The sequence below is a fragment of the Narcine bancroftii genome, chromosome 8 (assembly GCF_036971445.1).
Source record: "Narcine bancroftii isolate sNarBan1 chromosome 8, sNarBan1.hap1, whole genome shotgun sequence".
NCBI classification, from domain to species: domain Eukaryota; kingdom Metazoa; phylum Chordata; class Chondrichthyes; order Torpediniformes; family Narcinidae; genus Narcine; species Narcine bancroftii.
Genome location: NC_091476.1, coordinates 4,312,206 through 4,338,601, shown reverse-complemented (window position 1 = coordinate 4,338,601; position 26,396 = coordinate 4,312,206). Strand labels below are relative to the sequence as shown.

The window sequence follows — 26,396 nt, the reverse complement described above, 5'->3', positions numbered from 1 at the left end:
CAAGTATATTCACCACCAGGCCATGCCACCATCAGGAAGGAGGTGCAGGAGCCTGAAGACAAACACCCAATTGTACAATTGTACAGCTTCTTCCCCTCTGCCATCTGATTTCTGAACAGACAATGAACCCCAGATACTACCTTACTTTCTCTTCTATTTGCACTAATTTAGTCATTGGTTTGAAAGCTGTAATTTATAGCAATATTTGTACCGGTGACGCTGCTGCAGTCAATAAATTTTGTGACATGTTCATGACAATAAATTCTAATTCTGAAATAGAGCTAAACTGTTCAATTCTAAAAGAACAGAAAAGAAAGTCAACTTTTCACAACTCTCACAAGAAAAGTAAATTTCCCATTAAGTAATATCTTTCTCAGCCCATCGGCAATGAACGTACACTGCAGGGAAAAAGTAAAGAATCACTTTACAGTCCCATCAAATGTATCAAGTCGATTCAACCAACAAAATCTATTCAGATTGGTTAGGGTGTATTGACAGAGACAGTTAATGTTTCAGAAAGAAAACATAGAAGATAGGAGCAGGTCATTCGGCCCTTCGAGCCTGCTCCGCCATTCAATGAGATCATGGCTGATCTTAAAGTTCAGTACCCCGTCCCCGCCTTCTCTCTGTAACCCCTAATTCCCTTATACTGAAGAAATAGATCTAATTCCCTCTTAAATATATTCAATGAACCTGCCTCTACTGCTCTCTGTGGCAATGAATTCCACAGATTCACCACCCTCTGGGTCAAGAAATTCCTCCTCATCTCGGTCCTAAATGGTTTGCCTATTATCCTCGAACCATGGCCCCGGGTTCTGGACTCCCCCACCATTAGAAACATCCCTTCCGCATCCATTCTGTTCAGTCCTGCCAGAATTTTATAGGTCTCTATGAGATCCCCTCTCAATCTTCTAAACTCCAGCGAGTACAATCCCAAATTGCGCAATCTTTCCTCATAAGTTATTCCTGCCATAAAACCTTTTATCTCCAACTTGAAACATTGACTATTTCTCTTACCACAGACATGGTCTATCCTATTATTACAGCATTTTTAGTTTTCCAGGTTATGGGACTTTTTTTAAAAAAATCACTGTAATAAACCTGATTCTGCTTTCTTTGAAGACAAGATGTGACACAGGATCAAACAATTGTGGATTCCCCATAAATAGCCAAGGAATGTGCTTAGTTTACCATTGGAAGAAATTAAAGAGATGGATAAGTGAGAGTTCAGAAATTATTCCCAAAGATGTTGCCTGGACTGGAGGGCTTAAGTTATTAGGAATAATTGTTTTCCCTTAAGCAAAGGGATCTGAGAGATTATTTGATAGAGGGATCCAAAATTATGAGAGGCATATATAGGATAGGGATAGCCAGAGTCTGTTGCCTGTGGTGGGATGATAAAACTGGAGGCCCTACATACAAGGAGTGAAGGAGGAGGTTTAATTTTTTCATGCGGTGTAGATGGTTTCAGGAATGAGTTGCCAGCGGAGATGGTGGGAACAAGAACAGTAACGACACTGAAGAGGAACCTAGACAGGAAATTGAATGAGCAGGGAATAGATGGAAGGGATATAGAAATAATTGGCCGTGGTGAGCGGTTTACAGCCAGTAGAGAATTTAGGTTAGTTCCTCCATTTGAGGCAGCTGAGATATAAACATATTTTCAGCATTTGGAGAAAGTAGCAATGATTTTAAATTGGCCATAAAACCAATGGTCTCTTATGTTACACAGTGTAATTCAAAGGAAAATTCAAGAGACTTGATAATTCCCTTCATGGTCAAAAGGGACTTGTGGAATCTCTGAAAATCATAGTGGGGTGTTATGGCCTGGATACATATGGCTGCCACAGATACTAACGCACTTATCCTCATTGATAATGTGTCTGCTCCTGGCAGGAGCAAAATTAATTCTAAGGTCTATAGAAACATCTTATCTGCTCAAGTTCGAGCAAATGCCTCCAAACTCATTGGACAGCACTTCATCCAACAGCAAGACAATGATCCCAAACACACTGCTGAAGCCACAAAGGAATTTTTCAAAGCTAAAAACTGGAAAATTCTTGAAAGGCCAATCTAAATCTGATTGAGCATGCCTTCCATAGGCTGAGAAAAAAATTTAAGGGGACAAGCCCCCCAAAACAAGCAGGAGCTGAGGATGGCTGCAGTGGAGGCTGGCAGAGTAACATCAGAGGAGATACTCAGCACCTGGTGATGTCTGAATTACCGAGCAAGCAGTCATTGCCTGCAAGGGATATGCAACAATGTACTAAACATGACCATTTTAATATAGATACCACTGCAATGACCCAAATATTATGGTGCCCTGAAATGAGGGGACTATGTACAAACCAAACCAAAATGCACACAAATACCCTTTAATAAAATCTGGAAAGCGCACTTTAATCACATGCAAATGGTTTGATTACAAATTTAAAACTGTGGAACACATGGGCAAATAAAGGATAAAAAGGTTTCTTTGTCCCAAACATTTTGGAGGGCACTATATATATTCTTGGAGCAATGCAGCTGAAGAGATTTGAGGGGGGAAAAAGAAACTGTTATGATTAACTTTTCTGGATTAAAATAAGGAGGACCTGTTTCCAATTATTTTTCAGAAGAACCAGAAACTCGATGACACAGATTTCAGACAATTGGCAAAAAAGCAAAAGAAACATGGGTTTTATTTAAGGGTCCAAATTTTGAACCGACTGCCCAAAAGAGTGGCGGAAGCTGATTCAATTGGCACTCACTTAAGAAAATTGGATAAATACTTAAAAGTACAGATCAGTGAAGAAACAGCGGAGGCCGAAGACAAATTGACAACTTTATAAAAGAACCCAAATCACCCATTCCACAATTCTCAGATCATTCTGACCCGTTTTTGTGCAAAACTGTAAAATCATTAACTATTTCTACATTTTTGCTGTTTCTCACATTGATCAGTCCTAACATACATACTGGGGCCCAACTCAGCAATCTGATCCCATAGTGTAGATGGGAGGAAGTCTTCCATTGCATTACAAGTACCCCAACTCTGATGTGACTAGATTGAGGCAACCAATCAAAACACGAGTTCCCAGCCCACTGCGTGGATAAGGAATGATGTTAAGATAGAGCTCACAGTGTCTTTCCAACATGTTCGCTTGTCCTAAAACAGAACATCCAATGGGTTACAGCAAACACTGATGAGAACAATTTACTGCCTTTTTAAGAACAGGAAAAGAAACTTAAAAATGGAAATAAAAAACTGCAGTTGTTGGAAATCTAAAAAAAAACAGAAAATGATGAAATACTCTGTAAGCTATCGAGTGGTGCAGCGTGAATAGCTCAATGCTTTTATAGCGCCAGCGACCCCGGTTCGAATCACAATCAGTTTGTTCACTCTTACAATAATTACCTGTGTGGATTTTCTCCAGGCTTTCCAGTTTCCTCTCATCCTCCAAAATGTACGGAGTTGGTCAGTTAATGGGAGGGCATGGATTTCATGGCTGGAAGGACCTATTACCATATTTTTATAATAATTTAAATTAAAGTCAGGCCACATCTGTGGAAGAGAAAAAGAGATGATATTTCAGGTTGGAGACCCTTTTTTCCGGGACTTAGACGGATTAAAACATCAAGCTGTGGGGAACATGGATGAGAGCCATAACCCTGATGAGGTAAAACCAGGGAGAACCTGAGGATAAACTGTAAACAAGGGTGAAGAAACCAGGGAGGGTGTGGAGTTAATGATTAGAAGTGAATAGTACTCTAAAGGAACTATTCTCAACAGGGCTCCTACAGCCCTTTGGGGTCCACAGCACATTTAAGTAAAAGCTTTGTTTTTTTTTCTTCGTCCGTAACATTTTTTTATGTAGTCGGTACAAGGGAAGTATGGAGGAAACCAAACCTTGACTGCTTCACAAGGAAGACAGCCCTATAAACAATGAACAGAGTCCTAGGGATGGCCATAACCTAAAAAATGTTGAGAATTGCTGCTGTTGCCAAGATTACAATATTTATCCATTCCTATTTACCTACCACAAAACATTTTTTTAATATTAAATGGCAGCATAAGAGCTGGAATGGCAAATTCTCCAGGATCTCCATGGAAAAATTATAAATTGGGGGTGGGGGGAGGAGCTACAACTACCTGATTTTAGGAAATATTACTTGGCAGTGCAGTTGAGGTTCCTCGCTTCTTTATTTGAAGGTGAACCACCAAAATGGGTTAATATAAGATTACATAGCATGGGGGAGGGGTGGCAAAAGATTTCATTTACAAAACAAATACCAAATTAATAAATAAAAGAACGGGGAAATTAATGATTGTATGGGTAAAGAGATTATAACATCACCAGAAAATGCCCTAATACACAACAAACTGATGCCTAAGAATTTAGGTAACAAAGTTCTGGATATTTGGCAACGAAAGGGGATCTGAGCTATTGAGGACTGCTATGAGAATAGACAGCTCATGTCCTTCGAACAAAAGAAGGATTAAAAATGATTTGCCTAATGAAACCTTTCACTACTTTCTCCAGTTAAGATCCTTCCTGCAGGAAAAAATGGGACCTTACCATGACCCCACCTGAGGGGTACGAGATTGAGGGGCTACTTCGACTGGGAGGTGTTCCCAAATTTATATCCAGAATGTACTTTCAAATTGAGAGCCCAAAACTGGGCCTACAAAGATCAAGGGAGAGGTAGGAGTGAGGACTTAGTGTTGGTCAGATTTATGTACAGAAAATGTAACATCAGTGATCAACACCAGACTAAGATTGGTACAATATAAATTCTTACACCAATTATATCTCACACCACAAAAATGACATAAGGAAAATCAGAGATATTGGAAATGTACTTCAGGTGTGGTTTAGAAATGGGTACCTTTGTACACTCCACATGGACCTGCGCGAAGTTAACGAGGATTAGGGGAACAGACTTCCTAATTCCTGTTGGATCCAGAGCTGTATTTATTGGGAAACCTAGAGGATGTGGGCAGAACATTAACGAAATTCCAAATTAAATTTGTAGATATTGGCCTGTCAGTAGCCAAAAAATGCATTGCAATCACCTGGAAGCCCAGCTCTGCCCCCCACCCCCCCCCCCCCCCTGCTCATCACTCCAAGGACCCCGGAGATGCACAACTGTGTGCACATGGAGACCCTGACAGAGCATTTATGAAATAAGTACGATACCTTTGCCCAAATATGACAACCCATGTGGAGCACTTTGGTGTGGAGCGATAACAGCCCTCAGTTCTAAAAGCTAACAAAATACATAAAGATACAGCAGGGAAGGCACCTCATGGAGTGGAAGGCGATTGGAGAGACTGGCGGGAGGCTGAGCTTTTCTTTCCCATTTTTCTGTCTGTCACTTTAATTGCTTTAGTTTAATTTTCAAAGTTTTGGGGGAAGGGAAGGAAATTGTAGGTGAGCTGACAGTGTTGGTGTCTGAGAAGTGAATTCTTCTAAAAGAAATTGTAAAGACGCTAAAAAGGATCGTTTTTTTCTGATGTGATGCCTTGTTTTTGGAAAAATTGGAAAATAAAATGTTCAAAAAATAAAGAATGGCTGGTGTAAATCATCCACACTGAGCCAATGACAAGCTTGATTATTGCTTGGCAATAAAGGTGAGTAATATAGCTGTTCATTATGTTCCCCTTAAGTGTTGTGGAGTAATACACTGCATCCCTGTGGAAGTTTTATTTTGCCCTTCTGTTATATGTCATCATTGAATGTTCTTTTGTCTTTGTCAGATTTTTAAAAATATATAAAACTTGTTGATTTCAGAATATCTTTACCAGTTTAAAATAAGCATGTTTTTAAACTTGTTCCATTATAAAAGCAGGTGTTCCATTCCCAAGTCCAAGCACAGACTAGAATGTGTTAGGATCAGTATTCAATAGAAATGAAATGGTTTCTGCCTCCAGTGTAAAACAGCTTGTTGCTTTTTTTTTTGTGGAAATATCTGACATGTTGGGAGCAGGTGAAACTAACTTCAGGGCATAGAATAAAATTTTGGGCTCCCCCTGCTCCTTCATTACAATCATGTTATCTCAATAACAAATGACAACAGGGGAACCATTCTATTTATTTTAATATTAATATTGTACCAGTTGAAGTAAAGGAAAATAGTGGGGTGGTCATGAATCATATAAGGATAACCGAGGAGGGAGTGATGGCAGTGTTAAAAAAGATAAAGGTGAACAAATCTCCAGGTCCGGACAATGTATTCCCAAGGACACTCAGGGAGGCTAGTGCACAGATAGTGGGGCCATTAACAGAGATATTTAGGATGTCACTGGTCACAGGGGTAGTGCCAGAGGATTGGAGGGTGGCTCATGTTGTTCCACTATTTAAGAAAGGGTCCAAATGTAAGCCTGGAAATTATAGACCTGTGAGTCTGATGTCTGTGGTGGGTAAGTTGATGGAAAGTGTTCTGAGGGATGGCATTTACAAATATTTGGAAGAATAGGGATTGATAGTAGTCAGCATGGTTTTGTCAGGGGTAGATCATGATTAACAAACCTTATAGAGTTTTTTGAGGGGGTTATGAAAAAGATTGATGAAGGGAAGGCTGTGGATGTTGTCTATTTAGACTTTAGTAAAGCTTTTGACAAAGTTCCCCACAGGAGGTTAGGTAAAAAGGTAGAGGCATTAGATATAAATAAGGAAGTAGTGAAATGGATTCAGCAATGGTTGGATGGGAGGTGTCAGAGAGTAGTGGTAGAAAATTGTTTGTCAAATTGGAGGCCAGGGACTAGTGGAGTTCCTCAGGGATCGGTCCTGGATCCACTATTGTTTGTTATATCTATTAACAATCTGGAAGAAGAGGTGGTGAACTGGATAAGTAAGTTTGCAGATGATACAAAGATTGGTGAGATTGTGGACAGTGAGGAAGATTACCGTAGCTTAAAAAGAGAAATGGCTGATGGAATTTAATACGGATAAGTGTGAAGTGTTGCATTTTGGAAAGGCAAATCTAAATAGGTCATATACATTGAATGGTAGACAATTGAGGAGTGCAGAGCAACAAAGGGATTTAGGAGTTATGGTAAATAGTACCCTCAAGGCTGATACTCAGGTAGATGGTGTGGTGAAGAAGGCATTTGGAATGTTGGCCTTCATAAATCGGAGTATTAAATTCAAGAGTAGGGATGTTATGATGAAATTGTACAAGGCATTGGTGAGGCCAAATTTGGAGTACTGTGTGCAGTTTTGGTCACCAAATTATAGGAAGGATATAAACAAAATAGAGAGAGTGCAGAGAAGGTTCACGAGAATGTTGACAGGATGTCAGGGTTTGAGTTGCAGAGAAAAGTTGAGCAGCCTGGGGCTTTTTTCTCTGGAGCGTAGAAGATTGAGGGAGGATTTGATGGAGGTGTTCAAGATTTTAAAAGGGACAGAGAGTCAATGTGGATAGGCTTTTTCAATTAAGAGTGGGGGATACTCAAACCAGAGGCCATAGTTTGAGATTGAAAGGGGAAAATTATAAGGGGAACATGAGGGGAAATTTCTTCACGCAAAGGGTGGTTGGGATCTGGAATAAGCTTCCGGCGGAGGTGGTTGAAGCAGGAACATTATTTCCATTTAAGGAAAGACTGGATAATTACGTGGAGGGGAGAAGATTGGAGGGGTATGGACCAGGTGCTGGTCTGTGGGACTAGGAGGGTGGGGATTTGTTCCGGCATGGACTTGTAGGGCCAAACTGGCCTGTTCTGTGCTGTATATGGTTATAAGTAAACTTACTGCTGAACATGATTGCCCTCCTACTGGTGATTCCCACCAGTTCTGGAATGGAATGAGACAGATTCATCAAAACCATCTAAAGGGCTCCAAGGTTAGCACAGCAGATCACGCCATGTTAATCTGGCAATGTTTGTAAGGAGTTTGTATGTTCCCCATGTATCTGCATGGATTTCCTCCAGTGCTAATGGTTTTAAAATATTTTTTTTTAAACTGAGACATACAGCACAATAACCTGCTGCCCAATTACACACAATTAACCTACACCCCCGGTACGTTTCGAATGGTAGGAGGAAACCGGAGATCCTGGGGAAAACCCAAGCAGACATGGAGAGAATGTACAAACTCCTGACAGCGTGGGATTCCAACCCTGGTCCCGATCGCTAGTGCTGTTACGACACTGCGCTAACCGCTACACCAACCGTGCTGGCCGTTTCCTCCTACCTTTCAAAGCAGTTAATTGGGGTAGTTGGGCATCACAGGCTTGTGGCCAGAAGAGCCTGTTCTTGTGCTGTATGTCTAAATTTTAAATATATATATACTATTTCAGCGAAAGGGGAAAAAAAAATTTTGGGAAACAATGAAAGTAAAATCAGCTTTATGCCTTTGATAGCAGTCTTCTTACCTTGAACTTTAAGATTAAAATTCTTGCCTTAACCTACTTTTCACCTTTGAGACCAATATTCTTACCTTTGCCTTTAAAAGCAATGTCCTTACATTACAGACTCTGGTTGCAAGGGAAAACACCAACAAATAGCAGCAGTGACCCTGAGGCTCAAGCTCCGAACTGTGTTCAGAAGAAAGGGAAACTGTGAGGATTTCCAGCTGGTGCTGGACACAGCACCTGTTCTTAAAGCCGCATCTGCTGATTTTTGTTTGAATTTAAATGCAAGGGAACGATTCTAAGTTTGCAAGTAGTGGAACAAGGTGAAGCAAAATCTTACTCAGTGTTTGCAGGGAGCTCGTGAACTTTGGCAGAGGAGGAAATAAAAAGGTGTCTCAAATTCAAACAGGCTTCCAAAGTGTCCTTGGACTGCACGATGAGGTTTCCTTATGAGAATAGAGGTGTTTGTCAAGGCAGTGGAAGTGAATGCTGGAACTGCACAGTTGTTGAAGGGAGGGAATGGAAGAATACACTTCTACTCAGAGATCACTTCCAGCATGTATCACACAGTCATGAAACAGCGCTGCAGAAAGCTTCAGATACTCATTGAGCAAAGTAATAGATGAAATCTTATTTAAATCAGTTAGCGAAGATCTGGAAATTCAGCAATTAAAACCCTGGAGAAAATGAGTGCAAATACCTATCAAGATCGTCAAACTTGGGAGCTTTCCAAAATAGTACACTCAGTGTCAGGCATGTGTGTGGTCTGAGAGATGAAGAAATGCAAGAAAAGCTATTCAGCACAAAACGTCTTGTATTTAATTTGATATGTAGGATTGCCAGTTAAAGAGAGATTCAGCAAGGTGTAGAATTATGTCGGATCAGAAATCAAAATAAATCCCCCCAGGCAAGTGTACAGGAAGCCTCACGACCATCACGGGTTTGAATCATTGCAAGGACGTGTAATGTGGAAAATGTACAAGAGCAGTCAGGAGAAGGATGGTGGAAGACTGACATCTTCAAGGCAAAGGCATCATCAATGTGAAGGCCAAAGCCAACAAATTGGTACATCTCACCATGAGTTCTTCATTCACAGAACACACAGTCTCAAGCAACCAGAAAACTCATTTATCTGGCATCTACCAATCTCTCTAGGTGCTTAATTCCAGGGGTTTTTCTGTATATTGACAAAGAATTGAAGGAAGTTGTGTTCATGTGTATAGTTGGTCTGAAGTGCAGAGCAATCCCTCCAAAGCTACAATTACAAACCTCAAAATGGCCAATTTAATCATCCTAATGAGTCAATGAAGACTAATCCAAAAGAAAATAATTTCCTTGTGCTCAAAAACCAATTGTAGTCAGATGTGCAGGTGGTGCTTATACAACAGTAGAATGCAAAATGCCAAGAGTTGAAATGGATCTCGCTATAGAAGGAATACTAAAGGATGTTGAATTAATTTCCAACAATGGATTACAATTCACTTTTCATTTGTGTATGATTTGTGCAATATAATGGTACCTAATATCCAGGGATTCCATTAAATCACTGCTTCCAAGGCAGTAGCAAGTTGTCCAAGGTCACGAGCACCATAGTGGAGCTCTAATTGACTATTTTCTTTTTAAATATAATACAAATCCACTCTCCACAATTGGATTTACTCTAGTAGAACAGTTAAAGCATCCTATAAATTCAGCATTACACACCCTATCCTAGAGGGAAGACCAGAGGCTCTCCAGTTAGAATACAAAAGAATGTTTTCCGGAATGTACAGGCCCTTTGGCCCATCTGTCTGTGCTGAACTGAGCAGAGAGTCATTTTGAATGGGAGGGTTAGAGTCAACAGACAAATGAGCATGTGTGAGACTCAGTAATGGGCTTGGGTGAAGTTGTCCAAATCTGTAAACCATAATGTCTACTTTGACATAATAAATGTGGTACAAGGTACAATGGAAAGCACAAAGTCATGCAGAGGAATCGTTTCCTGACATTAATACAGAGTCAACTCCTATGCTGAGAATACTGGACACTGTGAATCATGTGGTCATATTCCCTAACTCCACACCGAGTATAAACCTCAGAGACAAATCCAATATACAAAAGTTCAAGAGAAACCCAGCAGCTCACACAATGTACCAGAGTAAGTAAAAAACAATCAATGTTTCAAGCCTGAACCCTTCATCAGGAATCTGGAAAACCAGGTATTCAACCTGCCTTTTTAATTTAGGAATGAAGACACATGTGAGACTGCAGATGCTGCAATCTGAAGGTAGACCCAATCTGGTGGTGGAACCTAACAGTAACTGTCCCACATATCCTCGGTCAAGCAGAATTAGTGAAAGAAAAAGAATGATTTTTTGACCCTAAACTCTTTATCAAGACTGGGGAATTGTAGGAGAAAAGCCAGAGTAAAGAGGAGAGGGAAGGACAGAACCCCATGTGGGATTGGTGAAACATGTTAGATAGAGGGATGGGGTGGTTTGTGAAGTACTGCACTTCTGCAATTTACACTGAATTCTGATGGCTTCCAATACAGTTTCAAAGCACTCAGTACCACTCCAAAGGGCTAAGGGTTCCCTGGAGGTTGCAGTTTTCAAATTAGGTATTGAGAATATTCTTGAGTCCCTTCCGGTGATAAAACTTATTATAGGATAGATTCTGGTGCTGGCCTTGGAAATGATGTGGCCTAACAATAGATCATTAGAATCTTAAGGCTGCAAATGGTGTCCTGGGAGAGGAAGCTAGTGTGGATTTTGGAGGATAGGAATTGTGTTGGGACCTCAACAATTTCCAATGTTAAAGATGCAGCTCAAAGAATTGTAGCCAAATTTGCTGCAGATGAAGGAAAGTTACTAGGAGTCTGAAAAGGGATATCAATAGGTTAAGAGAATGGAGGAATAAAATTGGTAAATGGGAACTTCAAGAATGTGGGGTTATCCACTTTAATGGGAAGAGGAGAAAGGCAGTTGTTGTTAAAGGAGAAAGATTGCTGAGTCCAGGTCTTGCTGTGTGAAACTCAAGAGATTTGTACACAGTTGCAGTGAGGAAACAGATAAACAAATGGAATATTGTCAATGGGAAATGGTATAAAAGTAGGAAAGTCCCTTGGTAAATATCTGCAAGACTGTGCTTGTCACTCTGCAGAGAGATTTGTCTTATTTAAGAAATTATTTTTTTAGCAGTAAACCTTGTTTGATCCCTGGGGCGAGGAGGGTATTTTTTTTTAATAGTGAACAGTTGAATGGTCTCACAATTAACTCATTGGAATTTGGAGGAAGGGGAAGTGATCTTATTGAAAGATTCAGAGGTTGTTGATGAGGTGGAAGGCTAAGAGGATGTTTTTTTTCACCTGTTGGGAAAACCTAGAGGTAAGGGCTTTAGTCAGGTTAAGTGAGTGCCCCTCTAAGACATAGAAGTTAATTCAGGCCATTTACACCCGCACTGCCCAATTACACTCAAATTAATCTTTAACCCATACATTTTGTTGGAGGGCGGGATGAAACTGGAGCAGACATGGGGAAAACGTACAAACTGCTTACAGACAGCAGCAGATTCAAACTTGTGTCACTGGTGCTGGAACAGTGATGCACTAGCCGCTATGCTAACCGTGCCTCCCAGAGCATGATGGAACCAAAATTCTTTACCCAGGCCCTGTGGCAGCTACGTCATTGTGCAAACTCAAGGGTAATGCAATTGAGGCCAAGAGCAGATCAGCTAGAAGGATATTATAGAATGAGAGAGCTGATACTAGAAATAATTCTGAAAAACCTGCACGGATGCTGCAAAATCAGCTGAATGCTTGACCAACTTAAGCAAGATTTCAGAGAAAATTGTTCATGGGATTATTCATTAATCCGATGAGAATATTGATGGTGAGGTCAGCATATATTGAGTCAACAGAACCATGAAAGTACTTTCACAGGAACTGCAGTGGTTTAATTAGGAGTTGAACACAAAAGTCTGCAGACGCTGTGTTTTTGGTCAAAACTCAAATGCTGGAGGAACTCAGCAGGTCTCGCAGCATCCATAGGAGGTAAAGGTGCGTTAGCGGCATTTTGGGCCTGAGCCCTTCCTCAAGGTGAGTGAAAATAAAGGATGGGAAAAGTGAGTGGGAGAAAAATGGGAGGGGGAAGAGTACAGACCAACAGACAGGTGTTAGCAGGATATGGTAAAAGGAAAGGTGAGAATTGATTTTGCCTCTGGGAAAGAGAGACAGAACTAGAGGAAAGGAGGTTGAGAGCAGCAGGTGCATCGGAGCACCAGGACCTGCAGGTTGCTCTCTAGGCCCCACATTTGGTCCTTAATCGCTGGGGTTAAATTATGGAGCTCCCTCTTCAACTGAAGGAGTGCAGTTCAAGGCCTCATATCACCATCACTCAATGGACAATAATGGATACTTGGTCAGCATGGACGAAGTGGGCCAAAGGGCCAATTTCTGCACTGCATGACTAGGGCTCTAGATGCCAGCCTTGCCAGATTGTATTAAAAAATGAATAGATGTGTAAATGGCATCAGTGTAAAGTGGTTCACTTAGTTTTCCCAATTTAGTTGTCCAGATAACACAAGTGATCTTCGTGCCAACTAACAAGTTGAAAAATGATTTTGAAGCATATTTGGGTTTAGAAATGGAGCCATAAAACACAGGTTACCACAGAACTTTGTCAATCATTGGTGGGGCTGCCGATGACATTGTGCACATTTGCTGACCATGTTGGGGGAAAGAAGACCCAGGGATCAGAGGTTGTGCATCTGGACATTTCCAGGAGTGGGGGACTTCAATATTGGGAGTGAGAATGAAAAAAAATTTAGAACTGTTCTCGAGATGCTGGGATTGACTGCAATACACGAATAGGTTGGAGAAACTCAGCAGGTCATGCAGTCCCCACGGAATGTAAAGTAACCAATGCCCAGGCCCATAATATTGGTTTCCCTTTCCTTCCTATGGATGTTGCGTAAGTTGTTGAGTTTCTCCAACACAGTTGTCATTTACACTGGAAATGATATGCTATTTCATTTGGACAGAAAGGAATGGTCATAGCCTTGAATCAAATGGCAAAGGAGGGAGAGGAAAACTCTTGACAGATCATCACTGGGATCGAGAATATTATCTGTGACCAGTTATGGAAAGAAGAATCCACAAAATAATTGTAAATGGACAAGTGCATGAGAATGAAGGACCCAGAGTACAGTCAAAAAGTGTGGGATTGAGCAGCATTGCCCAACTGGAATAATAGCTGCCTTCTGTCCTGCAAGTGAAAATATCAAACAACAGGTAAGGTCACAACTAAAACAGTAGCAACCAGTGCTCAAACCTCTTTTGGAAAACAACTGCAAGAACAAATTCTGTACATTTTCTTAATTCAAATTTGACAGTGAGCCATATTAAAAGCACTGGGGACTTTGCTGTTTGTCCATTTTCCCCACTTTCCAAAATTCAGTGTGTAAATCAAGATTGTATTAGGCACCTCCTTTAAGACACACAGGGAATTTACAGAATGGACGGTAGGAGGGAAAGAGGGGCAAGGAGCTGTTCTGTGGTCAGATGCATTTCCCAAAGATCCTGTCAAATGTGCTGGTGGCCCTAATTCACAGTTCTGAAGTGTGTCCTGTGGTTGCAAACTGCCAGATGGGGACACTGCTAGTTGGTGGGATTTTAGTACCAAGGGACCCGAGGTGGTTTTGTCACTGGGGAGGTGAACTAGTTTCCTTGCTGGGGAAGGCAGCAGGTATTTCTTCTCTTTAACCCACAGAGTTCATCAAAGGCACTTAATTCACCCAATATTTCCAGCCTCTAATCTTTGGCTAGCAGAGATGGGTGACCAAAATCCTCTCTTTGCTAACTGAAAGAGTCAAAAAATTTCATTATCATATCTGAATGAGTGAACCACATTCTATGAACAACCATTACTCTTACTGTTGAATCCAGAAAGTGAATGGATTCAGATCAGTGATCAACTACTTTTTAAAATTACCCAAGCCCACCACCCTTTGAAGGTTAAAACACCACCATGATGAACTTTGCCAACTTCAGATGTTTGTCTCAACACTGCATTCATATGATCATACATCTCAGGAATGATCCTGGCCAAAATATCAACCTATTCACTCTTTTCAGAAAGATGTTGGTGCAAATCCTGTGTGTTTTGCTCAGAGTTTGGCCTCATCTGTTGAATTGAAGCCCAGGTCAACATGTGTTGAAAAGGCTTTATTATCATATAACTGCAATGTACTCACACTGAGACTCTTGCTTCCTACAGCCATATAGGTAAGTAAAATACACAAAATAAGTAGAAATTAAATTACAAGGGAGAAAAAGTTATATAAAAGGATGGATAATATGCAAATAACAGTGGTTAGCCCAACACGATCCCATGCAGTCTGACTGCGTGGGATTTCTCCCACTCTCCAAAATGTAAAGGACTTTTAGGTTAATTGATATATTTGGGGCAGGATAGGCTTGTGGGCCAGATTTGTTACCATGTTGTATCTCTAAAAAAAAAATTTTCAATAGCTGCACCTTCTATTTTATGGCAATAGTTTCCTTAAAAAATTGTTAGAAATAAAAGCACTTAGTTTAAAAATTGTCTGATCAGACTACATTCATTGTTTTCCTCACTGTTAACCTTGAAGCCTAAATTGCAAGTGTTTTCACCAACAGTACTCTGGCCTGAAGGTTGATGGCGAGGAAAGAGGACAATTTTTTTTGGCTGCCTTGAATGTCAGAAATAAAACTTCTCACACATGAGTCTCTTTAAAACTGATGACACGACAAGCTTTATTTACAAGTCTGCAGAGTTGGACTCAACTGGTTTCTCACCAGTTAAGCCCCGATACATACAGTGCATTGATTTTTATACCTTTATTATTTTGCCCTTCCCCTTCTTATTAATACTGTTTTAATTGGTTAGTATTACAAAAACATTCTAAGTATAACTGCATTATTAATTATCACGTTCGTTACGTACGCTGTGAACTCTACATTCACTGAATTCTGTTTCTCACCCTTCTTATCAATCCTTTGTCTCCTGCATGTCTCTCACTATGACCATGAAAAGATAGGTTTAAAAAAACATATTCAGCAGCTCCTTCTGTCCTTGACTGCTAGTAAACTCTCTGTCCGTTCTGGCTTCCCTGTTTCTGATTAATCATCACATTTTAACTTAAGTCTTTTTAACCTAAATTCTCTACATCACAATCCACCCCTTTCTCTCTTTAAAATGTGTTGAATATATGTATAGATATAAATGGGGATTCTAAGCTAGGGAAGAAAAATGTTTTATGATACATTAATCTCACGCTGAAAGAAAAGTCTTACAGGGTCTCCCATCCCCCCTGGTTGCATAGCTTGAACCAAGTCTGAGGTTTAGGAAACCAAGTGAAAACACCAGGTGAAATGCGAATCCATACAGCCTTGCAGGGACTTTCTCCTACTGGGTATTTGCCGGCTCATGAGAGACAATAAAAACCAGAGGGGACGTTAGAGAGAGACCAGGTTTCTCTTGATCTTGTTCGGTTAGTTGTCCAAATGCGGGAAATCATGGTCAATGAATTGAGAGGTTCTCCCCACCAAGGCCATTGTTCTGACATCCGTGGACCCCCGCAGACCCAACAATTGGTTACATTAAAAGTTCCTGCAATTTTAGTTGCCAGATCTACAAAAAGGTTTTCTCCCCCAATTGCATTTCCGAAACTTACATGGTTATTTGGATGGACTCGAACTAAGTCCGGCTGTCTTAAAGGGACAGGCAATTTCAAGTGTGGAGTGTAACTTCTCATTGGAACAGTACGTTGGTGTATGCAAAACCAGAGTCCATCAGGGCATGGTGGGCTTGAGTCACCTTTCCAACCATTAAGAGGGAAAGGAGTGGTATTAGGAATCTGTATATAATGACCTATATTATTTCCTTCTTTTTCCACACAAGGGGTATATGGATGTTGGGTGGTATTTTCTGCCCAGCATTTCTCAGGAACTGAGGTATGGGAAATGAAATTACCTTCCTTTCTTCCCCAAATGTGGTCCTGAAACAGGACCACTGTATCTCTGCATTTCTTACATTTCACACCTGATAAAGACATAGGCAAACTAAGAAAAATCAAAGAACATAACAATAACATTGTGAATTAAGTCTTTTTGCGAAATCGTAAGGTAAGAGGTTTTTCTCCAGGAATACAAGTCCAATCTGAGTTCGTATCAGGGTCCTGTGGCGCCTCTACAGGTCCCTTAAATCTGGATGCGTGTGTCCACCCCTTCTCTCTTGTTCGTGCTGCAGCTTCTGTAGTTAAGAGAACTTGGTATGGACCTTCCCACTGGGGCTGGAGTTTTTCAGTCTTCCAGGTCTTGATAAGAATCCAGTCTCCCGGTTCCACTTTGTGTAAAGAAAAGTCTAGAGGCGGTGTTTATGCCAATAGTCCTCTCTTTCGTAAATCTGTAAGAGAGCGTGACAGTGCCTGTAAATAGTTCCTAACAAATATATCCCCTTCCCCCAAGGTGGGACACCCCTCAACTGTACTCCAGAAGGGAAGCCCAAACATCATTTCATAAGGGGACAGCCCTACATCTTTTCGTGGGGCAGTACGAATTCTTAATAAGGCTAGGGGCAGACACTTCATCCAAGGCATTTTAGTTTCCACCATTAACTTTGTCAATTGGATTTTTAGTGTTCCATTCATACGTTCGACCTTCCCTGAGCTTTGTGGATGCCAAGGGGTATGTAATTTCCAAGAGACCTGTAATGCATCACAAATCAATTGCTGGATTTTTGAAGAAAAATGTGGACCCCTGTCTGAGTCTATAGAATCCATTATACCATATCTGGGGATTATCTGCTCTAGGAGGAGGCGAGCTACTGTAGAGGCTGTAGTATTTATTGTTGGGAAGGCTTCTACCCATCGGGTAAAGTGATCTATTATCACCAACAGATATTTCCATCTTTGAACTTGAGGTAACTCTGTGAAATCGATCTGGATACGTTGAAAAGGGCGTATGGCTAATGGTTGACCTCCCATGGTCCCTGTCCTCATTATCTTCTTATTAATTTTTGTGCATAGGTAACAATTTTGCACCTCTTGTTGGGCCAAGGTGTAGATTCCCTTACACACATAATCTCGAAGCACTGTGTCACATAAGGCTTGGGTGCCCCAGTGGCTCTGTTGATGCAGGTGTTTTAAAATATTGCGAGTTATTTCTTTATTTAGAACAATTCTTCCATCTGGTGTTTTCCATGTTCCATCAGGTAACTGGCTTGCGCCCAGCTGATCCATGTTCTTTTCTTCCTTAGCAGTGAAAATGGGAGCTGTCTTTATGCCTTGCCTTATTGGGATTAAAGTCAGCAAACGGACTTCTTGTTGCATGGCTGCTCTTTTGGCTTCTTCATCAGCCAGTCTGTTTCCAATTGCTGTTGGGTTATCTCCCCTTTGATGGCTTGGTATGTAGACCACTGCTATTTCTTGGGGTAATGTTAAGGCTTCTAGAGTCAGAGTAATCATCTGTTCGTGTGCCAATTCCTTTCCTCTTGATGTAATTAGACCACGCTCCTTCCAGATCTTACCAAAGGTATGCACTACCCCGTATGCGTATTTGGAATCTGTGTAAATTGTTCCAATTTTCTTTGCCAGTATTCTGAGGGCTCTCTGCAAGGCATATAGTTCACAGGATTGTGCTGACCAGCTTCCGGGTAGTCTCGTGGATTCTACTACTTTCCAAGTATTTCCTTCTATTATAGCATACCCATTTCTTCTCATTCCGTCAACACATCTGGCGGAGCCGTCAATGTAGAATTCATATCCTTCACCCAGCGGAGTATCGCAAAGGTCTTCTCGGGTCTTGGTCTGAAGATCTGTCAACTCGACACAGTCATGCTCCACCTCTTTCTCTGTTTCACTGCCGTATAAAAATTGAGCTGGATTGCAGCTATTAATTTTTGCAAACTGTAAATCTTCTCCAACCATTAAAATGGTTTCATACTTTAATATGCGAGAATCAGTCAGCCATCGATGGGCAGTTTGTGTTAATAAAACACTCACAGAATGGGAGGTGTACACAGTCATCTTTCCTCCAAAAGTAAGTTTACGTGCTTCCTCTACCAACAGAGCAGCAGCCGCTACTCCCTGGATACACGTCGGCCATCCGCGAGACACTGGGTCCATCATTTTGGAAAGGAAAGCCACTGGGTGTCGCTGACCGCCTTTTTCCTGTGTTAAAACTCCCACAGCTGTTCCTTGGTTATGAGTGACAAATAGCTGGAAGGGCTGTTTTAAAGAGGGCAGAGTGAGCACTGGGGCTCGTGTTAGGCGATGTTTCAAGTCCTCGAACCATCCCTCCTCCTCCTGGGTCCATTTCAATGGATAGTCATTTTCATTTGTCAGTTTATCATACATAAACTTCACCAAAGCTGAGTAGTCCTCTATCCATAACCTACAGTATCCTAAGAGTCCCAGGAATTGTCTTATTTCCTTCTTATTACGGGGTAAAGGCATTCTAGTGATTCCCGCAATTCGTTCAGGGGTAATTCGTTTCTGTCCTTTACTTATCTGGTGTCCCAGATATATTACAGTTTTCTCAACAAACTGTAACTTGTTTCTGGACACTCGTAGACCCTTTTTCCCCAGATAATTCAAGAGTCTAATGGTCTCTCCCCTCATTTCTTGTTCCTTGGGTCCTGATAATAGTAAATCATCCACATACTGCATTAGTTGGGAATCATCAGATTGTGGATAGTCCATCAGGATTTGTTCTAGCATTTGTCCAAACAGGTTTGGAGATTCAGTGAACCCTTGGGGCAATACAGTCCACCGAAACGGTCTCCGTCTACCTGTCCATGGATTTTCCCATTCAAACGCAAACATATCTCTACTTTCCTCTTCTAACGGACAAGTCCAGAAGGCATCCTTCAAGTCGATAACACTAAACCACTCATGGTCTGGGGGAATCCGACTCATAATAGTATAGGGATTAGGCACCACTGGGTGGCGGGTCTGAACAATAGCATTCAAACTTCTTAGATCCTGAACTAGGCGATAGGATCCATCTGACTTTTTTACTGGGAGTATAGGGGTGTTATAAGGTGACATGCATTCTTCTAATAGTCCGTCTCGTATTAAAGTCTCAATTACCGGCTGTAGCCCTTTTCTCCCTTCCAAAGAAATAGGATACTGACGTTTCCTTACCGGCTGATGACCTGGTATTAATGTGACATGTAAAGGTGGGATGTCCAGACCTCCTCGATTTCCCTCCTTATACCAGACTCTCTCGTCAATCTGCCGTTCATCCTCTTCCTTTAAAGCGCAGAGGTGGACTCGCACTTCTCCGTCCACAGGGAGAGCACCCAAACCTAGGAGAGCCTGTAAGTCCCTTCCTAGGAGGTTAAATCCAGCCGAAGGTAATAACAAGAGGTCTTGTACCCCTTCTCTTTCTTCCAGTTTCACTGTTACTTGGGGAATTATTGATACCATTCTGGGAGCCCCTTCTATCCCAGAAATTGTCAAATTACTTTTTATAGGCTCAGTTCCGATTGGCACAGTTATTACACTACTTCGTTCCGCTCCTGTGTCCACCATAAACACCACCTCTTCTCCCTTGGGACCAATTTTTAGTTTTACCAGGGGTTCCCTCTTATATTTGGTCCCTAACATTTGGAACCCCTGACACCCCTAATCTTCTTCCATAAGTTCGAGGGCACGCAATTCCCTCTTGTATCGGGGGCATTCCCTCTTAGAGTGTCCTTCCTCATTGCAGTAATAGCACTTAACGAACCTCCGGGGTCTTCCCTCTCTTGGATATTTTGGATTGTTTAGAGGAAGGTTTTGTTTTCTTTCCCCTCTGGATTCAGCATTCATCTGTCGGATAGTCTGTACCATAACCTTTGTCGCCTTCTTTTGATCTTCTTCTTCTCTCTGCACATATACTTTTTGTGCCTTTTTTAACAGTTCACTTAGGGGTTTTTCACTCCAGTCCTCCTCCTTTTCTAGTTTCTTTCTAATGTCTTGCCATGATTTGGAAACAAATTCAATTCGAATAAGCTGTTCACCCATTGGTGTACTAGGGTCCACACCAGCATACTGTTGGACATTCTTTCTCACCCTCTCCAAAAAATCAGTAGGGGACTCGTCTTTCCCCTGGTGGTTCCCAAATGCCTTGGTAAAATTGTGACCCTTTGGCACAGCCTCCCGTATCCCTTTAATTGTCCACTCTCTATATTGTCTCATACTTGCCAATCCCTCGGGTGTTCGTTTGTCCCACCTGGGTTCATTTAAGGGATATTTTTGTTCATGGGGTCTAGGGTCCCCAGGTTGTTCATATTCCCACATGAGGAGGGCAGCCCGTCGAATCATCTGCCTCTCCTGGGGTGAAAATAATGTTCCCATTATTGCCTGCATCTCTTCCCACGTATATGTGTTTGGTCCCAAGAATTGGTCAAGCTGTTCAGCCAGTCCTATAGGATCTTCCAATAACTTTTTCATTTCTTTCTTAAATCCCCGCACCTCTGTACTAGTTAGGGGAACATTCACATATCCCGTTCCCCCTCCCGGTCCTCCCATAGGAACTTCTCTTAGGGGATTTAGGTTTATTGAAAACTTTGATGGTCCTGGACCAGTCTGGGATCTTATCCAGGGTCGGTTTACCGGTGGAAGTTTAGGGTCCGACTCCCTTAATTCATCCTTTTTATCCCGGCCCCCTTGGGGGCAATCAGATTCATCACCTTTCCCCTCCGGTAATAAGCTTTCCTCGGGCGCAGTAGGCACCGGGGGAATATAAGGAGGGGGAAGGTTGTCCAGAGGTTCCCATTTCTTTTCTCCTGCCACTCTCAATTTAAAACATTCTGTTAAGGATCCTGGCCAGGGAACCCAACAAAATGCATATGCTGACTCTTCTTGATTCACCTTTGGTCTCGAATTTACATATATGTTTAATGCTTGTCTAACCCAATCCTCATCAGATCCAAATTTCGGCCACCAGACCGAGGAACCTTTAATAGGTTGTTTTGACCAAAGGAGACAATATTGGATCATCTTTTTCTTGTTTTTGTCCCGATATCTTTTACTATCCCAATTTTCAAACATTCTCCCCAAAGGGCTGTCAAGGGGTACTCCCAGGAATTGTCCTGAATTTTCAGACGAGCCCTTAGATTTTGATCCTCCCATTTTCCCACCTAGATCTGTTTATTGTTGCTGAGGACCCTCTCGCTCTGGACCCTACTCCCTTCCTCTCAGACGCCTCGTCGGAGGTGCTGTCCCTCCTTCGGTTACCGCTGAGGTTTTCCTGGGGTTGACCCCTCTCTTCTCGGCACTTCGTCGGAGGTGCTGTCCCTCCTTCGGTTACCGCCGAGGTTTCCCTGGGGTCTATCCTAGAGTCCCGCGACAGGGTCCTCACACAACGACAAAAGATCTATACTTAATCTATTCCGTTAGGTTTTTATCCAAACAGGTGTATCCCATTACACCTGTTACCCAATCCCCACACCACAATCGTAAGTCGTCACTTACCGGTGTCTTCCCGGGGATTGAACCGTCACCCTTCTCCTCTCCGTCTTGTCGTGTCACCCTGTCCGGATACCACTCGCTCAAGCCGCCCGAAGCGACGAGCAAGGGACTAGGAGCCGCTGAACTCAGCGGGGTGCAGCGCCTCCGATGTCCCTCTTCTCGCCTCCCCTCACGGCCGGAGTGTAGATCCCGGACGAGCCCCCATTTGTCAGAAATAAAACTTCTCACACATGAGTCTCTTTAAAACTGATGACACGACAAGCTTTATTTACAAGTCTGCAGAGTTGGACTCAACTGGTTTCTCACCAGTTAAGCCCCGATACATACAGTGCATTGATTTTTATACCTTTATTATTTTGCCCTTCCCCTTCTTATTAATACTGTTTTAATTGGTTAGTATTACAAAAACATTCTAAGTATAACTGCATTATTAATTATCACGTTCGTTACGTACGCTGTGAACTCTACATTCACTGAATTCTGTTTCTCACACTTCTTATCAATCCTTTGTCTCCTGCATGTCTCTCACTATGACCATGAAAAGATAGGTTTAAAAAAACATATTCAGCAGCTCCTTCTGTCCTTGACTGCTAGTAAACTCTCTGTCCGTTCAGGCTTCCCTGTTTATGATTAATCATCACATTTTAACTTAAGTCTTTTTAACCTAAATTCTCTATATCACATTGAAAATATGCATTTTTTTTTAAATCAGTAAATGCCTTTGAAAAGCTCTCACCAGATCTGAAAATGAATGAGCTTGCAAGACAGGTTTCAGTAATGGCCAGGATATCTGGTCTGCCAGATTCTGATAGATATGAATCACAGTTTATCTCTCCGTCCTTATACCTTGTCTGCATTCTAAATCCTTAACTATTAAATGATGCAAGGAGAAGTTTTGAGATTCACAATCAAGTTTCAAAGAACATTCTTTTAGATCGAGAATAGGCCCTCTTATCCGTTAAACCAAGGTCTTCTGCTTGGTATTTTTTCATTACATGCCCCTCACTGAAACAAAAATACACCAACAAATCTTAAACTCATCGATCACCCTCTCCAACCACAGCTTAATCCAAATGTTTAATGAAAATGTTGCACCCACCTTCAAGTTTAACGCACACCTTTTGGCATTCCTGCCGTGTTCAACCAGAACAATCTGATCATTTATCCATCTGCAAACCATGGGAAGGTCATTCTTTGGCTTGGCTTCGCGGACGAAGATTTATGGAGGGGGTAAAAAGTCCACGTCAGCTGCAGGCTCGTTTGTGGCTGACAAGTCCGATGCGGGACAGGCAGACACGATTGCAGCGGTTGCAAGGGAAAATTGGTTGGTTGGGGTTGGGTGTTGGGTTTTTCCTCCTTTGCCTTTTGTCAGTGAGGTGGGCTCTGCGGTCTTCTTCAAAGGAGGTTGCTGCCCGCCAAACTGTGAGGCGCCAAGATGCACGGTTTGAGGCGTTATCAGCCCACTGGCGGTGGTCAATGTGGCAGGCACCAAGAGATTTCTTTAGGCAGTCCTTGTACCTTTTCTTTGGTGCACCTCTGTCACGGTGGCCAGTGGAGAGCTCGCCATATAACACGATCTTGGGAAGGCGATGGTCCTCCATTCTGGAGACGTGACCCATCCAGCGCAGCTGGATCTTCAGCAGCGTGGACTCGATGCTGTCGACCTCTGCCATCTCGAGTACTTCGACGTTAGGGGTGTAAGCGCTCCAATGGATGTTGAGGATGGAGCGGAGACAACGCTGGTGGAAGCGTTCTAGGAGCCGTAGGTGGTGCCGGTAGAGGACCCATGATTCGGAGCCGAACGGTCATAAATCATAATTAAATCATTTCCATTTTCCATTAGAATGATAAAGATGCTGTACAGATGTAAACAACCTGGTCTGGGAGCAGGAAACCGAACAGATACAATTGCACATGATCATCAAATGCACAGCAAGCTGCAAATGTTCGTTTTTTTTATATCAACATTATCAACACCAATATACACTTAAAATACAATCAGCATTTAAATACCACTGATTACACTCTGGTACATGAGGGAAAAGTGCTGAATGAAAGGGATAAGGGGAGAGCAGGGTTCAGTGTCAATCTGCGTAAGCTGTTATATTTCATTAGCACGGAAATCTCAGTCACTTCAATCATGAAGGTACCCAATGGAGCCAATATATTTTTTCAACCCTAAAAGAGGGCTTGCAAAATAATTGACCCCTTCCAACCCGCACACAGCATCTTTCAGCTGCTCCTGTTGGGAAAGCCCATTAGTCCATGCACCACCAGACTGAGGAACAGTTTCTTCCCACAGGCAGTGAGAATCACGAATGACCAAAGGAACTGCTCACATTAACCCATAATTCATGAAAAAATATTTATTTGTATATAGGAATACTTGTCCTGTACATGTATTGTTTGTCTGTATGTACGTTATGTCCGGTTGTTTTGTATTGAGGACCAGAGAACGCTGTTTCAACGCATTGTACTCGTGCAATCAGATGGCAATAAACTTGACTCACAAAAGGCAGAACCCAAGGTCGTTAAAATTCCCTGAAGCCTCTGTGAGTGATGGTTTCAGTGTTGTTTAAAGATCTGTATGGCACAAGTACCGTTCATTCTCAGTTAGAAAATAATATCAGGAAAGGGTGAGAAACCCAAGGAATTTTAAGGCTGCCTGCCATTTGTTATTCAGAAGATGCAACTGGGATGCCTCTCCTCTAAACTGGGCCCCTGAACAGAAAGCTGAAAAGAACAATCACAAATCATTTTCCAACTCACTGTTACCAAACAATGGAAATTAAATTTGTCCTGTGTTGTCAGTGCAACTTTGTCTCTTCCTACCCAAAAGATGCACAGATCACAAGGACAACTTGCTCCACTGATGTTGCTTGACCCACTGACTTCCTCCAGCGGACTGCATTTGTGACTTTGGTTTTATTAAAATGCAGAGTGAATTAAAAATGAATGTCTGACGAGACAGAAGATTGAATCAATAAACACCGAATGATTCATTCTTGAAATAGAGGGTTCAAACATTCAATAAACTGTAACAAATTAATACATTTTATAGATTTGGCACTTGTCTCAAGTTACCCTTTCTACAGGTGTTCTCTGTGGCAAGTGTCTCCATTATATATCAGATCGCCGGTGTCTACAGAAATGGGATTTTTAAACTCAAATTACAGTTCAGAGTGGTTACAATTAATGGCATCGATTTAATTTTCAAAGAACAGCAAACAAATGCTGAATGATATAGCTAAAGCATTAAAGGGGCAATTTATAGGAGTCCCAATTGCACATAAACACCAAACAGTTTCTAGTCAATAGTAAAACACAAGAATCTGCAGAGACCGTGGTTGAAGTCAACACAATGCTGGAAAAACTCAGCAGGTCATACAGTGACCTTTATGTAGTAGATAAAGATACCTAACTAACGTTTCAGGTTTGGGATCTTCATCAAGGTCTGACAAAATATAGACAGGCGCCTGAACAAAATGATAGGGGGAGAGGCGGGAATAAATACCGCTGCTGTGCCCTCCCTCCCTTCTTCACCTTTTATCTCCTGCCTGTGGGACTGTGCTCCTCCTCCACCATTTTGTTCAGACGCCTACCTACATTTTGACACACCTTGATAAGAAACATTGGTTCTGTATCTTTGCTCTATAAAGTTCACTGTCTGGCCTACTAAGTTTCTCCAGTGTTGTATTTTTAGTTTCTTATCAATACATGGTGGAAGATTCAGATCTTGAAATTGTCCATTGATCTAACACAGATGTTAAAAGAATTGTGGATGATTTACCTTTATCTGCCAGTTCATGTCTTACATTTTTCCAGGAAATCCCTTCTCAAAAAATACCTTCTCAAGGCATAACGAGAAAATCTGCTGGATGGCCATAAAATTCATTATAATCCATGGTTACTGGTAAGAGGATGAGTTAAGCAATGCATTGAATAGGCCTCAGGTACAATAGCATCAACAGATTGTGGTACAAAGATTGCAATTGGCTCTTTCTACACGGCAGAGCAATGAAGGGAATCCTCGTTTATATTTGTTCTGTGAGTTCTTGCCCTTTATTACAAGATGTGCATTTTCTAAAACATTGCTGCCGAATGTATTGAGAAAATGGCTCAGAGAATGAAGATAACAATTGTCATTTTTAGAAATGATCCCTGCCTGGGAGGTTTTGCCCTACTCCCAGATATTTCAGTGGTGCATTGAAATTGCAATTACCCAAATAAATTCAGTGAGGTGACTTAATGTTTGATAGCCATCTCTGATAAAGACCAGGGCCCTGAAATAAGTACCTAAACATTAAAAACCTGATGTAACGCAAGAAGAATTCTGCTAAGTCATATCAAAACTAACAATTAAAAATTGTCACAGTGCTTCATCAAACATGCAGGAGCACCTCGATGTAATTATACTCAAGTGTAGCATGCCAAGCATACATGTTATGTTCAAGGAGGCAAGAGTCATCAACTGAGAGCCAGACCTGACTCTCTCCCAATATTGCATTAAAGACACTACATTCATTTACCAAGATTGCAACACCTTACTGAACTAGCTATAGAACACAGATTCGGCTTAAAATTTT

At 41.7% G+C, this 26,396-nt stretch overlaps 1 protein-coding gene across 3 annotated transcripts in view; it reads right to left on the bottom strand.

Annotated features, from left to right (window-relative positions):
• Positions 1 to 23,458: 23,458 nt before the first annotated feature.
• Positions 23,459 to 26,396, bottom strand: part of ophn1 (oligophrenin 1) — a 190,567-nt gene continuing 187,629 nt past the window's right edge. The window contains exons 26-27 of one of the 3 annotated variants that reach the window (XR_011342791.1): positions 25,601 to 25,681; positions 23,465 to 23,690 (exon numbers count right to left, since the gene is read on the bottom strand). The gene's annotated coding sequence lies outside the window, so the exon portion shown is untranslated. Of the gene's footprint in view, positions 25,685 to 26,396 lie in introns of all 3 variants that reach the window. The other 2 variants (XR_011342792.1, XR_011342790.1) reach the window with 2 other exon arrangements.